The sequence below is a fragment of the Diceros bicornis genome, chromosome 27 (genome assembly GCF_020826845.1).
Source record: "Diceros bicornis minor isolate mBicDic1 chromosome 27, mDicBic1.mat.cur, whole genome shotgun sequence".
Classification (NCBI taxonomy): Eukaryota; Metazoa; Chordata; class Mammalia; order Perissodactyla; family Rhinocerotidae; genus Diceros; species Diceros bicornis.
The window spans coordinates 32,198,460-32,211,920 of NC_080766.1; the positions used below are offsets into that span (position 1 = coordinate 32,198,460).

Here is a 13,461-nt window from a genome sequence, read left to right on the forward strand (position 1 = left end):
AAGCTTACACACTGGCTATCATGGTGGACTATTTACTGCACGATCAAGTGCAAGTTTATCAGTATAACTGAGTGAAGACCAGGGAATGATGAAGTATGAATGAGAAAGACACAGAGAAGGCAAAGGAAACAGGAAACAAATATGGAGCATCCCCAACATACGAGTGGGAGGTATTCATTCACCACAGTCAGGAAGTGGGACAAGGAAGGCCTTCCGTTACAGCGCCAGGCCCCACAGCCACAGCTGGGCCATGCTTAGCTGGCCACCAAAGCCTTTCCAATACAAAATGCTATAGATGTGCTGCACATCTTCAATGAAAACAATGCTAAAAACAGAAAAGTTGTCAATCTTGCAGTAAAAATAAAGCAAAACAGTGAAGTTCAAAAGGAAATACTTTATTCATCATAAAAGCTGGTGCTTAAAGAAAAGCAAACTTAATTAGAAGAAAGGGTGGCTCGAGACAGTCTCGGAAATTCTGGAAATTCTGGCCTTGTTTATTACGAAGAATTTCATGTAAGGACTAATGATACCAATACTAGCCTGAACGTTATGAACCACAACTATCAGGGCCATTTTGGATCCTAAATAGGATAATAAGGAAGAAAGAAAAGCAAGAGGAAGGGAAAATGATTGAAAAGAAGCAGAGAAGATGGAGAAAGTAGAGAAAAAGAAGTTTTCCTAAAGTCATGGAAAAAGAATTATAAAAGGAGGAAGAATATGAGAATGAATTGTCTGCATTAAAAATTGAGCTGTGAGTTCAGACATACAGGAGGAAAGAAACCCAATGAAAGTGAAGAGACTATGGCTCAGATACTTCCTTGTCTCACTTCTCTCTGATATAAAGAGAGAGAGACATTCGTTATAAGGAATTAGTTCACACAATTATGAAGGCTAACAAATCCAAGATCTGCAGTTGGCAAGCTGAAGACCCAAGAGAGCTGAGGGTGTAGTTCCAGTCCAAGGCCAAAGACAGGAAAAACACTGATGTCCCAGCTTGAAGGTAGTCAGGTAGGAGGAATTCCCCCTTATTTGGGAGAGGGTCAGTTTTTTGTTCTATTCAGGCCTTTAACTGATTAGACAAGGCCCACCCACATTACATAGGACAATCTGCAATCTCGGTCTATCAATTCAAAAACATCCTCAGAGAAACACTCAGAAAAATATTTGGACCAAATATCTGGGTAAGGGGTAGTCCAGTCACCTTGACATAAAATTAACCATCACAACACTCACAGTGTAACAGACCTCAACATAAACACATGAGAAACACTGGTGACTCCTAAAACATCCATACTAGCCAAGATTAGAGGACAGAATCTAAGTTAGAAGTGCAACGTGGAGAAGCCCAAGGACAGGGGCCAACTATGGAGGTGTTTTGTAAACACTGATTCCCAACCCCACCTCTGACCTTGGGCTACAACTTCCCTGTCACTCAGGACTCCACATTCAGAACCGCGGAAGCTCTCAAAAGGCATGGACAATCTCTACGAGGCAGGCTGGCAAGTCCCCAAATTCTGGGCATGAGTTTTTTGGGTTAGAGAACCCAGCTCTACCCAGTTGAGTCCCCTGGCCTCCACTCTTGAAGATCCCTGTGACCAGGGTACTTGACCTCTCCCAGCCTCAGTTTCTCCATTTGCAAGAGCAAATGTGCTAACAGCATCCACTACTCGGATTGTTCTGGGGAGGACATGAAGCAATGGATGTGAAGGACTTAGTCCAATGCCAGACACACAGTAGGTGCTCAAAAAAATCGTAGCTGGGGGCCAGCCCCGTGGTGTAGTGGTTAAGTTTGGCATGCTCTGCTTCTGTGGCCCGGATTCGCGGGTTGGGATCTGGGCGCAGACCTACACCACTCGGCAGTCATGCTGTGGCAGCAACCCACAAACAAAACAGAGGAAGATTGGCACAGATGTTAGCTCAGGGCGAATCTTCCTCACCAAAAAAAAAAAAAAAAAAAAAAAGTCGTAGCTGTCTTGTTTTGTTTTTTAACTAACCACTAGTTCCCTCCACAAAGTTTCCACTCAGAAAAATACCAGCTACTTCCACCCAGAAACTTGCCTGGTAATTGTCACAACTCACTGTTCTTTCTTGGGTAGGACTGGATTTGGCATCGGGATAATCTACTATGTAAAGTATCGGGAGAGCTCTCTGCAAATTGACCAAGACTAAGCAAAAAATGCACGCATCTGGGCATAATTAGATTAGGCAGAAAAGCAAGTGGCTGGCACGCTGCAAAAAAGAAGGAAGGTGGGCAGAGACTGGGGGACTTCCTTCGGGCAACCAGTCTGGTATCAGGCAGCAACTACACACTCGGCCTCGCCTCTTCCCTCGACACAGAATCTAACGGATGATGGAAGGAGCTGCTGAAGGAGAATGCAGCTGTGAAAAACAGGACTCGTTGGCCCCTGGGGAGCAAAGCTGCCCTTTTCCCACTTGCTGTTACTAGACAGAGATAAGACTCAACTCCCTCCTCCCCAGAATATACAACTCCAGATCCTATCAAAAGAATCAGTATCCTCCCAAATCTCCTCCTTTCAAAGGGGCCGCTCCCAACCTCCCTGTCATAAACAACAGGCTTCTCTCCTACTCCAGAGAAGCAAGTCCAAAATACTTCTCCAACAGGTGTCCTGGACTCTCTCAGGAAGCAGGTGCTGTGTAACCGTGGCGGGTCGTCCTCTAGCTCTGCTGTTAGGAAGTGCTGCTCTTTCTCCTGGGTGCCCTGCCTCCCATCCAGATCTAAGCTCCTTCAAGGCAGAACCAGTGCTCTCTCTCTACACCTTGCTTCCCAGCGCTTCGGAAAGAGCAGAGCACGCAGCGGGCACCCAAAAGACCTTGACAAAGAGTGGTGTTGACCCACAGAGGGGCCAGGGGGACATGGTGGCCTCTCCCTCCTTGAGAGTCCATCAAAACAGTCCCTGTGGGCTTCAGACATCATTAAACAGCAGCTCATCCACCCAGAAGTCAATTAAGCTAAGAAGCCAAATGCAGAACTTAAGAGGGAAAAAAGTTCCCACGAGATGGATAGGGCTGAGGCCTCGCATGCTAGGACAGGCCTCATCGTCTGTACCACAGCACAGAGAGGTTGGTCGCTCTGAGGTGAGAATAAATCAGGCCTCGAGCAGCAGGCACAGCCAGTGAACTGGGCCACAGGCATTCTGGCGCTGGCCATCAATCTCGCCTGCCGATGTCTGGGGTGCCCAACCTCAGGCGGAGCCAGCCAAAGGAAGAGGCATCCCGGGTGACTCAGACTGCCAAGGAGCATGCTTGATTTAGTATACCACATTTTTCTCATGAACTTTTTAATTCACATAATTCACCCAACATTACTTTAATAAAAAACAAAATACAGTGTACAGGGAAGTGAGCCAAGCCTATACACAGTTCAGTAATCCAATTCAAGTGACCTTGATGATTCCAACATGAAGCCAGGTGAACAGTACCAGGGGTAAATAGAGTTCAGAGAAAGGGGCAATCCAGGAGGCCTGGAGGAGGTAGGGGGAATGCTGCTGGGAATACCCGGAGCGGGTGCTGGTGACATTCCTGGGGAGACACGAAGTCTGAACCAACAGGGCAGAAATGCGGGAGTGAGGCAACCTGCTCAGCGGGAAAAGGTTGGACAATTAGGCTAACGCCAGACTCTGGGGGAAACTCAATACGTGGGCGTCTGTGTGTGTCTGTGTGCGGGTGAAAGAGAAAGATCGAGACAGACAGAGACAGAGGCGGAGAGAGAGAGAGAGACAATAGTCAGTGTTTAGGAAGATAGATTTCAAAGTTCACTTCAAGGAAAATTTGAGACGACTTAAATAAGTGAAAGAATGACGGAAATGACGAAGAAAAAGAGATGTCAATGCTAATACTCAGGCTAACAATCTGGTGGCTGGAAGATTCACAGTAACGCTAACAGATATCAGGAAGTTGGAAGAGAGAAAATGGTGAGTTCTGGTTTCAGGGTGAAATTCCCAGATCAGTGAGCCATTCTATGGAGGGCACATCCTAAGGGGACCCCGTGATGACACCCTGTACAACCCCTCCCCTCAATGGTGGGTGGGCAGGACCTGTGACTTAACTTTAACCCATGGAATATAGCAAAGGTGACGGGATGTCACTCCACCGGTTACATTGCATTACATGAGACTCTATCTTAGCAGACAAACTGGCAGGTTGTGAACTGCCTACGGAGGGGGCCATGTGGCAGGAAGTGTGGGCCTCTAGGAGGTGAGGGTGGCCTCCAGCTGACAGCCAATAAGAATTCTCGGTCCCACAACTGCAAGGAAACAAATTCTGCCTACACCCTCAACAAGCTTGAAGGCAGTTTCTTCCCCAGAGCAGCCTCCAGATGAGAATGCAGCCTGGCGAACACCTTGATTACAGCCTTAAGACCCACTAAACTGTGCCCAGACTCCTGACTCATGGAACTGTGAGTTTATAAGTGTGAGATTATAAGTGTGAGATTATAAGTGTGTGTCGTTTTAAGACCCTACGTTTGTGGTTATTTGTTACGCATCCCTCAGAAACTGGAGTGACCGGGCTGAAGCTCAGGAGAGAGGTCAGGTATGAACATGCATCCACCACATAGTGGATGAGAGCCCACAAACTGGGAGCAAATGGCCAGAGACTGAGCCCCAGCACTTCCTAGTTGCGTGGCCATGGGCAAGTTATGTATTCTCTTGGTACCTCAATGTCCGCATTCATAAAACAGAAAAAGCATTGCTGATGATTAAATTAATTAATGACCATTAAGCGCTTACAACAATACCTGCTCCAGAGTAAGCACTATTGGGGGAGAGGGGCTGGGTTAAGTTCTCAAAGGCGGAATGTGCTAAGCAAGGCAAAGAAAAAGGCAAGCCACAAGCAAGGGAGGAAAGAAGATGGACCAGGGAAAAGTTTAAGAGTCAGACAGAAAGTGGCCAGGAGGATGAACTAAACCTCAGTCCAAAGTCTCACCAATCAAGGCAAGAGAGAACTTCAGTGGGAGGATGTCAAGAAACACCAGGAAAAGCTAGGGCCTAGGAAAGTCATCAGATGAAAGAGCAGTAGTAGAATGAAGACATTTCCACGGGTTAAAATGGAAATAGCCAAAAAAGGGGAAAAAATTAACTAGCCTACAAAGACCGAATGGTCTAGCCCACCTTACCTCACTGAACTCTTCTCTACTCACCCCTCCATGCTCAGACACCGGGATGTCCCCTCCTCAAAGTCTTGGCACTTGCTCTTATTATCTATTTCCAGAATGTTCTTCCTTGATATCCACACTTCCTTCCAGTCTTTGCCCAAAAGCCCCTTCTCATCAGGCCAGTCCCGACCAATGTATTTAAAACTGCACTGCAATCACCTTGTGCCCTGCTATCCTTTATCTGTAGCATTTTTCGCCTCTACCATTCTACAAGATTTAGTGTTTGTTATGTTTATTGGCTTTCTGTCTCCCCTGCTAGAACGCAAGCTCCACAATGACAGATTTTTGTCTACATTTTTTGCTGATTCCAAGGATTTAGAACAAGGCATAGTTCATAACAGGTGCCCAGAGACATGACAACTAAATGCAACATGTCATTCAGAACTAGATCTTTTTCCTTATAAAGGACATTATGGGAACAATTGGCAAGATTTGAGTGGGGTCTGAAGATTAGACGGTAGCAATGGGTCAATGTTAATTTCCTGATATCGATGACTATATTGTGATCGTGCAGCAGAATGTCGCGGGTGTAGGAAACACGCACTAAGAATTCCAGGGTGGTGGAGTAAGTCAGTAACTTACTCTCAAGCGGCTTCAGAGAGGAAAGGGGTTCGGGGGTGGGGAAAAGAAAGTTCTTTTGAACTATTCTCCCAACTTTCCGTGACTGCTTAAAAAAATTTTTTTTTTGCATTACCAAAAAAAAAAAACTCTGCCATGGTTATAAAAACAAAAAAAGACCTAAAATGATACTCATCATTTTAGTATCAGCGGTTACTTCTGGAAAGGTCAATGAAATTGACGGGAGGGGAGAAAGAGAAGAACTTGCATTTTTACTCCGCATGGTTTTGATGAAAAGCATATATTACTTCCATGATATTTAAATAATAAAATATATGTGGGAAAAGAATATGTTAATCCCCAGATCATTTCTGGGAGGGAGCAGAAGGGACAGAGGGATCGTCAGGAGCGTGTCAACACTCATGTTTCTTTCCCAGGAGCACCAGAACTCTCCAGGGGCACTGTAGGTTCTCTGCTGGCACAGAGAAGACGAGACCTGGTGGAAACCAGCAGCCAAGTGCATGCGGAGAGGCAGCCTCGCTGCCAACCTGGTGAGGGCAAGCTTCCTCCAGTTCTTCCCCCATCTGCCTGTCACTCGGGGCAAAGGGACTTTCCCAGGAAAACTGGGGAGCATCTGCTGAGCTTGGAAGAGTTAAGATTTAAAAAATTGACAAATGTCTCACACTATTTGTTATTTTTTTATTTCAAAGAAGTTCAAAATTTACCGAAGTTGGTCAGCTTTTAATTTTTTTAACTTTTTACTGTGGAAATTTTTATTATGGTTACATAATCCCCATGCACCCATAATCCAACTTCAACTATTCAATCCTGTTTCACTGTGATCCTCCCACCCTGGATTATTTATTTTGAAGAAAATCTCAAGCATCACATTATGCCATCCACAAATACTTTAATATGTATTGCTAAAAGACAAGGACCTTTTTCTGAAACATAATCACAATACTATTTTTACAGCCCCTTCAAAAGTCTTCTGTTACCAATTCCCCATTTAGTTTATAAACATCTCTGATATTGTCTCTCTCTCTCTCTCTCACACACACACACACAGCTGGTCTGTTGAAATCAAGATCTAAGATCCACACACTGCGTTTGGTTGATTGGATTCTTCAGTTCCTTTATCCAGGATTTCCTCCTTTCTCTTCTTTTTATTTCCTTTGCACTGTTTTTCACACACAGTTTTCCCTTTTCAGTTAAATGTCTATGCCCTTTAAGGTACTCCTCTGTCCTTCCCTTTCTCTGACTCCCCTAATCTCCTCCCTGATCATCTTTTTAAAAAACTTGCTGTTAGCAAATCTTTGATGGGCCTAGAACAGTGGCACTTCATGTCCAGGTCCAGCAGGGATCCCACCCGTGAGGTAAGAGCACTCAGAGGGCTCTGCTAATCACAGCATCAACAGCACAGAAAACAAAGTGCAAGAAAATCCTCCAGAAACACTCATACAGTAACCGCTCTGCCATTAACCACGAGTTGGGTGAATCACCGTCCCTCTTTGAACCTCAGTTTCCTCATCTTTAGAATAATGGGAAGAACAAGATGATAACGATGTTGACATTAACTAGACATGTATTCCCCAAAGATCCTTCAAGATTCCTTCCAGCCATGATTGTGATTTTAAGAATCAAACTCACACAACGCATTAGCAGAGAATATCCTCCTTTGTTAGAGGGGGAAGTATTTCATAAATGATGAAGGCAAAAACTTGGGCCCATGACAAAGATACTGAGATCACAAATGTAGATTACGAAACAACACTTCAGTCATCAACATAATCCAAATTTGAGTAACATGCTATTGCTTCAAAGCACTTTCTTATACACTCACAAATTTGATCCACACTGATGGATAAATAATGAAAGATGGTATAAAAGGTTAATGGTAGAATCTTGAATGGGGTTGTTTCTAGACCAGCAGTTCTCAACCAGGGAGATTTTACTCCTCCCTTCCCAGGGACATTTGGCAATGTCTGAAGACACTGGTTGTGACAACTGGGGCAGTGTCCTGGCATCTACTGGACAGAGGCCCAGGATGCTGCTAAACATCCTACAGTGCTCAGGACAGCCTGCACCACAAACAATGATTCAGCCCAAAATGTCGGCAGGTCTGAGGTTGAGAGACTCTGATCTAGACCAATCTCCTTGTTACTCAGGTGAAACTATACTGTGCTGGGGGCTGCAGCAGGGAGGCCACTGTGGCCTAAAACCATGGGAAGATACTAGATAGCCTGTGTCATCAGCCTCCACACTGCAGGCCAATCCAACACATGACATTTCATAAAGAAACTGTCTTGGTTTGGTTTGGTTTGGTTATCTAGATAGATCAGAACACACATTTCTGAATCTGAACTCTTCCCTCAATGTAGCCATCTTGGGGAACTACTTATAAGACACTATCCAACCGAAGAATGCACCCTACATAGCTGACTTGTCTCTGAATGACAGCACCCACGCTGTGGCAGCCTCTGATTGAGGCAATGGGCCACAGGTGACCTTGGGAACCCTTTGCTCTAAAGGAACACACCAGTGAATAAGAGAGTTCCGATGGCCCGAGTAGGACAATGAGACTAGAGCAGTGTAATTGGGCATGATGGGGGAGCTGGGGAGAGTGTGTGTGGAGTGGCTGCTACTTCCTAGTTGATTCTCAGGCGGAGAGTCTGGGAAGGTGACATCAGAGCACAGTCCTGCAGGGAGTGAAGGGCTGGCCAGGTGGAGCTGGGGGAAGAGCATTACCGGCATGCAGGAGGAAGCCTGAGGCTGGCTGTGTTCTAGTCCCAGAAAGAAGGTATGGGAAGTGCCTGAAGTTAAGAGGAAATGGGGGGTGGAGGGCGGGGGGGACAACAAATCACTGGAGGCCTTGCAGCCAGGCAGGAAGTCTGGTTTCAAGTCTGGTTTTCAAAGCCATGGGAGTAGGAAGCCACTGGAAGCTCCCAGCAGAGGAACAACGAGATTTGATTGCTATTTAGATCCTCTAGCTACTCTGTGAAGAATGGACACTATGCAGACAAGAATGGAAGTAGAAAACCAATTGAGAGGCAATTGCTTTAAGAATTTCACTGAAAATCAAAACTACCGGAAAAGAGAAACTGATGGAGATATTCCAAAGAATACGCTGGAGACTCTAAAAGTTATTGTCAAAGAAGAAGCTCCAAATTTTTAAGCAGTAGTCTCTTTCAAATTAGCGTACTGGGCAGTGCTGCCTCCCCATCCTCCCCACACGAGGCTTTGAAAAGATAAGCTATGGTGGGGCTGTTTTGACATCAGCCTCTTTACAGTCACACAGAGTAACTTCCTCCACCAGGGGGCAATGAACTTCACCCACGACCACCTCTCTGAGAAGGAGCCTAGACAGGGCAGGTCATGGGCAAGGAACTCTTGAACCAAAGGAATACCGAATAAAAGCTCAGATCTGCCTGGAATGTTCTCTCCCAATACTTTTATCTGCATTCTTGCGTGTTCTGGCCTCCCAATCCTCAAGGAGCCGAGTGGAGCCAAGGTGGGCCATGGGGAAACTGAGGCTCAGGCTCTGAGCCTGGGATCCATTCCTTTCTCCTCTTTTCCCTTGGACTTATGATTTCTGGCCATCTCAGCAATAAGATCCACGGGGCCGGGTTAGCTTAGGGGATGGGTCTAGAAAATGAGCGAAGGCAGCTTCTCAGCCTGTTTTAAGCATAAGGCCCAGGCCAACCTGACACCCGGGCAAGAAAGGCCCTCCACCTGGTCTACTCCAGGAAATGACCCTGTGGTCTGAGCTAAGGCCACAGCCCATATTCAGGAGTCCGTCCTCTCCTCTCTTCCTGGACCAACTCGGGGAAGTCGCGGGTGGCTGGTCAAGCATTGGGGGTCCCTCTGTCCTAGCCCTTAGTTTACTATCTGTCTCGACCACAAAGAAGCAACTAACAAGACAGACAGGAAGATGCTACAATCTGTGCACAGATTTACAAGCGCTACCACAGGAGCTAATTCAGACATTGTCGCGTCCTCAAAGGTCGCCCGCCAGCCCAAACCTCAGCTTCACACTTTAGAGAAAGACTGATAACTACACGTCCTAATACCCATTATATCCAAATGCATTACAAAACAGGATCTTTGCTAAGCAATTTTACTGTTTTAATTCTTTTCTTCTACCATTTTTAATAATTACACTCTGATTTTTATCACATTAAGAGGCAATTAAGAACGAAAAGCCCTTCATATTTTAAATCCATTTCAATTCTTTTTTACATAAAGAATTCTACGGCCATCCATAATAATGTAGCACACAATATAGCCAGAAGACAAAAGGAATAGCTTAGATAAAACTAACTGAGTTCCATTTAGGGGAAAAGAAATGCAAGTCTACTTATTTTGAAAACCCTTAGCTTGAGACATTCATTGAAAAAATGGAGGGCTGGCCTGGTGGGTTAGCGGTTAAGTGCGCGCGCTCTGCTGCTGGCGGCCCAGGTTCGGATCCCGGGCGCGCACCGACGCACCGCTTCTCCAGCCATGCTGAGGCCGCGTCCCACATACAGCAACTAGAAGGATGTGCGACCATGACATACAACTATCTACTGGGGCTTTGGGGGGGGGGGGGGAAGGAGGAGGATTAGCAATAGATGTTAGCTCAGAGCCGGTCTTCCTCAGCAAAAAGAGGAGGATTAGCATGGATGTTAGCTCAGGGCTGATCTTCCTCACACACACAAAAAAAAGAAAAAATGGAGAATTCTTGATCACACAAAAGCAAAACAGACCACATATAGTACACCCATATGGAAAAGAAAGCTTTATACTAACTAAGGAAGAGGGTATAGCAAATTAGGACTCAAATGCTGAACGTTGGGATTACTAATATTCAACCATCCGCCCAGTAAAACGACACCATTATTTCACATGAACCTAACCAGGCTGAATTATATTTCAAGTACAGGAAGAATGTCATCTAACATGTAGAAGAATGAACAAAGAAAAGTAAAAGTATTTTAATGATTTTTAAGCCACGATTTGTGAGCCACAGAGTTTCACATTCACACGTTAACTAAGCCTGAGCGGTGTTTCAGTGACTGACAAGGAATATTTTCGTGTGATCCACGTGCTGATAGTCTTATTCATCCTCTGCTTATCTTCCAACCCAGAGATCAGAAGACTTTCCTTTTGTAAAAGGCCAAACAGTCAATATTTCAGGCTTTGTACAGGCAATTACTCAACTCTGCCACTATAGCACTAAAGTAACCACAGACAATAATAACAAATAGGTGTGGCTGTGTTCCAATAAAAATTTATTTACAAAAACAGTCCCATGGGCTGTAATTTTCCTACCCCTGTTCTAGTCCTCAGAGTGCTGGGAAGGAGTAAAGCAGAGCATATGTACAACACTCCTCTAAGAAAATGGCAGGAGGGGCCAGCCCAGTGCCATAGTGGCTAAGTTTTGCGCCCTCTGCTTCGGCGGCCAGGGTGTCGTGGGTTCGGATCCCGGTCACAGACCTACACACCGCCCATCAGGCATGCTGTGGAGGCATCCCACATACAAAAGAGGAAGATTGGCATAGATGTTAGCTCGGGGACAATCTTCCTCAAGCAAAAAGAGGAAGATTGGTGAGAGATGTTAGCTCAGGGCCAATCTTCCTCACGAAAAAAAAGAAGAAAGAAAGGAAATGGCAGGAATAAGCAAAGAGATCTAGTGGATCTGAAACTACCCACCAAGACACTGAGCATAGCCCATCATACCCAAGAGTATTCTTCCAAGACCAAGACCAAGTCTAGATATACGAGGCGGGAATTAGTTCTCAACAACCTTTGTTCTCAGGATACAAGTGTTTCTCACAGTGTTTCTTCCTCACAGAAGATGCTTCTACTCTATCATGGGGCTTATCTTCTGACCTGGGTGTCCATTAGAGGTTCAGTGGTGACCTCCCCAAACCCTGGCCATTTTTGTGGCTGGGAATAGGCTGGGGCTAGGGGTTCAGGCTGCGGTCACTGAGTTTAAAGAGGTGACAGGTCCACTAGGGAATGAACCCATCCAGCAACTCCTACCCGACTCAAGAATGAAGAGCCCAGTAGCCAAGCCTTCCCACTCCCAGCCTTGAACTCCTTCTACCTGCTGAAGGGCAAGGAAGGGCCAGGGGAGCCTGGAGCAGCCAAGGTCCACCACTGTCACCTCTCATCCCCCAAATACATGTGGCTCTTCCCTCTCCTGACACCTCCTCCTCTCTCACACCTCACACCCCATCCGTCAGCAAATCCTGTAAGTCCTACCTTCAAAATGTATCAAGAATTTGGCTGCTGCTCATCAGCTCTGTCACCAGCACCCTAGTCACTGTTACCTCCTAAATGGTCTCACTGATTGTGCCCTTGATCCTTGCCTCCCCAACAGTATATTCTCATGTTAAAAAAATAAATAAGATCATGTCCATCCAATGGCCCCAAAGTCCTTACAAAGGCCTGTAAGGACTTATGCAATCTTATCCCAACACACTCTCCAACAGCCCATCACCTCCCTCATCACCCCTCACTCCTCTCCCCCTCAAATTGTTCCTATTTTTTTCACCTTATTTTTAGCATCTTTATTCTTTGTTCTACTTCCATCCTCATTCAATTATGCTTATAGATTTCTAGTCTCTTCCTTTTGCACGCCACATCTTCCCTTCCCTCCTTTCTCTTATTATCTAGAAGCATTTATCAAGTAGAATTTAGACGTCTAAAAAAAGAGGCTATTTTTTATTACGGTTTCTACCAAATCCTTACCCCAATGTCAAATATATTAAAAATCCAAGAGTTCATAATAATATCTTTTTTCAAAAACTCACTTGTCATCTGTGAAGGATAATACGGAACAAATTCATTATTCTGGTAAATAAAAGGGAAGAATCAAGCCACTATTCTGCCTTTTATATACAAACTATATCTCAAGGTAATAAAAAAAAAAAGTTGAAATAAAGTTCTTCTTTACACAAATTTTCCAGCTAATAAATGCAGAAGAAATGACAGAATGAGAATATCACCTTTTTGTACCCCCTAAATAAAGAACGGATCTAGGCATCCATTATGGGTGATCAATGGCTGCTAAAACCATGAGGGAAAAAGCTGATGGGCACCCTCATAATGGATGATCAGATGAAACAGCATCTAACAATATGAACATTTCAAAAAAAGACAGAATGTGTCACCTGACAAAAGTTACATCATCATCTATGAGATATTCTTGCCCAAAAATTTGAACCTAAATCTGATCAAGCCTTTGGTTTACAGGAAATTTGGGAGACAAGGAAACATTTAAATGGTGACACAGGGATGCTGGCAGAAAAATCTACATTGTGGAGGACTCCACGAGACAAAAACTCCAGCTTCTTGGTCAAATACATTGCAAGAGAGAAACAAGAGAGGGGCAGGAAATATACAAATTAAAAGAGACTTAAGAGGCATATCAACCAAATGCAATGTGTGGACTTTGTTTAAATTCTTTGATTATCCTGAGGTATTTTTAACTAACTGTGAAAAAATATAAGACAATTGAGGAATCTGAACATGAATATTCAATGATATTAAGAAATGAATTATTGTTCATTTTTCACATGCGCTAATAGTAGGGTGTTGATGTTTAACAAAAAGAATCTTTATCTTTTCAGAGAGTCATATTGAAATGTTTAAAAATAACTCTGATATTCTTTTTAATTCTCATCCTAAGATTCTTCTTCAAGCGAATGACTTCAGTTGTTTTGATCCTGTAAAAGTCGCTGTTC

General features: G+C 44.6%; 1 protein-coding gene across 5 annotated transcripts in view; it reads right to left on the reverse strand.

The window, feature by feature from the left end:
- The window catches only part of TIAM1 (TIAM Rac1 associated GEF 1), a 357,972-nt gene that overhangs the window by 268,038 nt on the left and 76,473 nt on the right, over window positions 1–13,461 (reverse strand). The gene's annotated exons all lie outside the window — the stretch shown is intronic.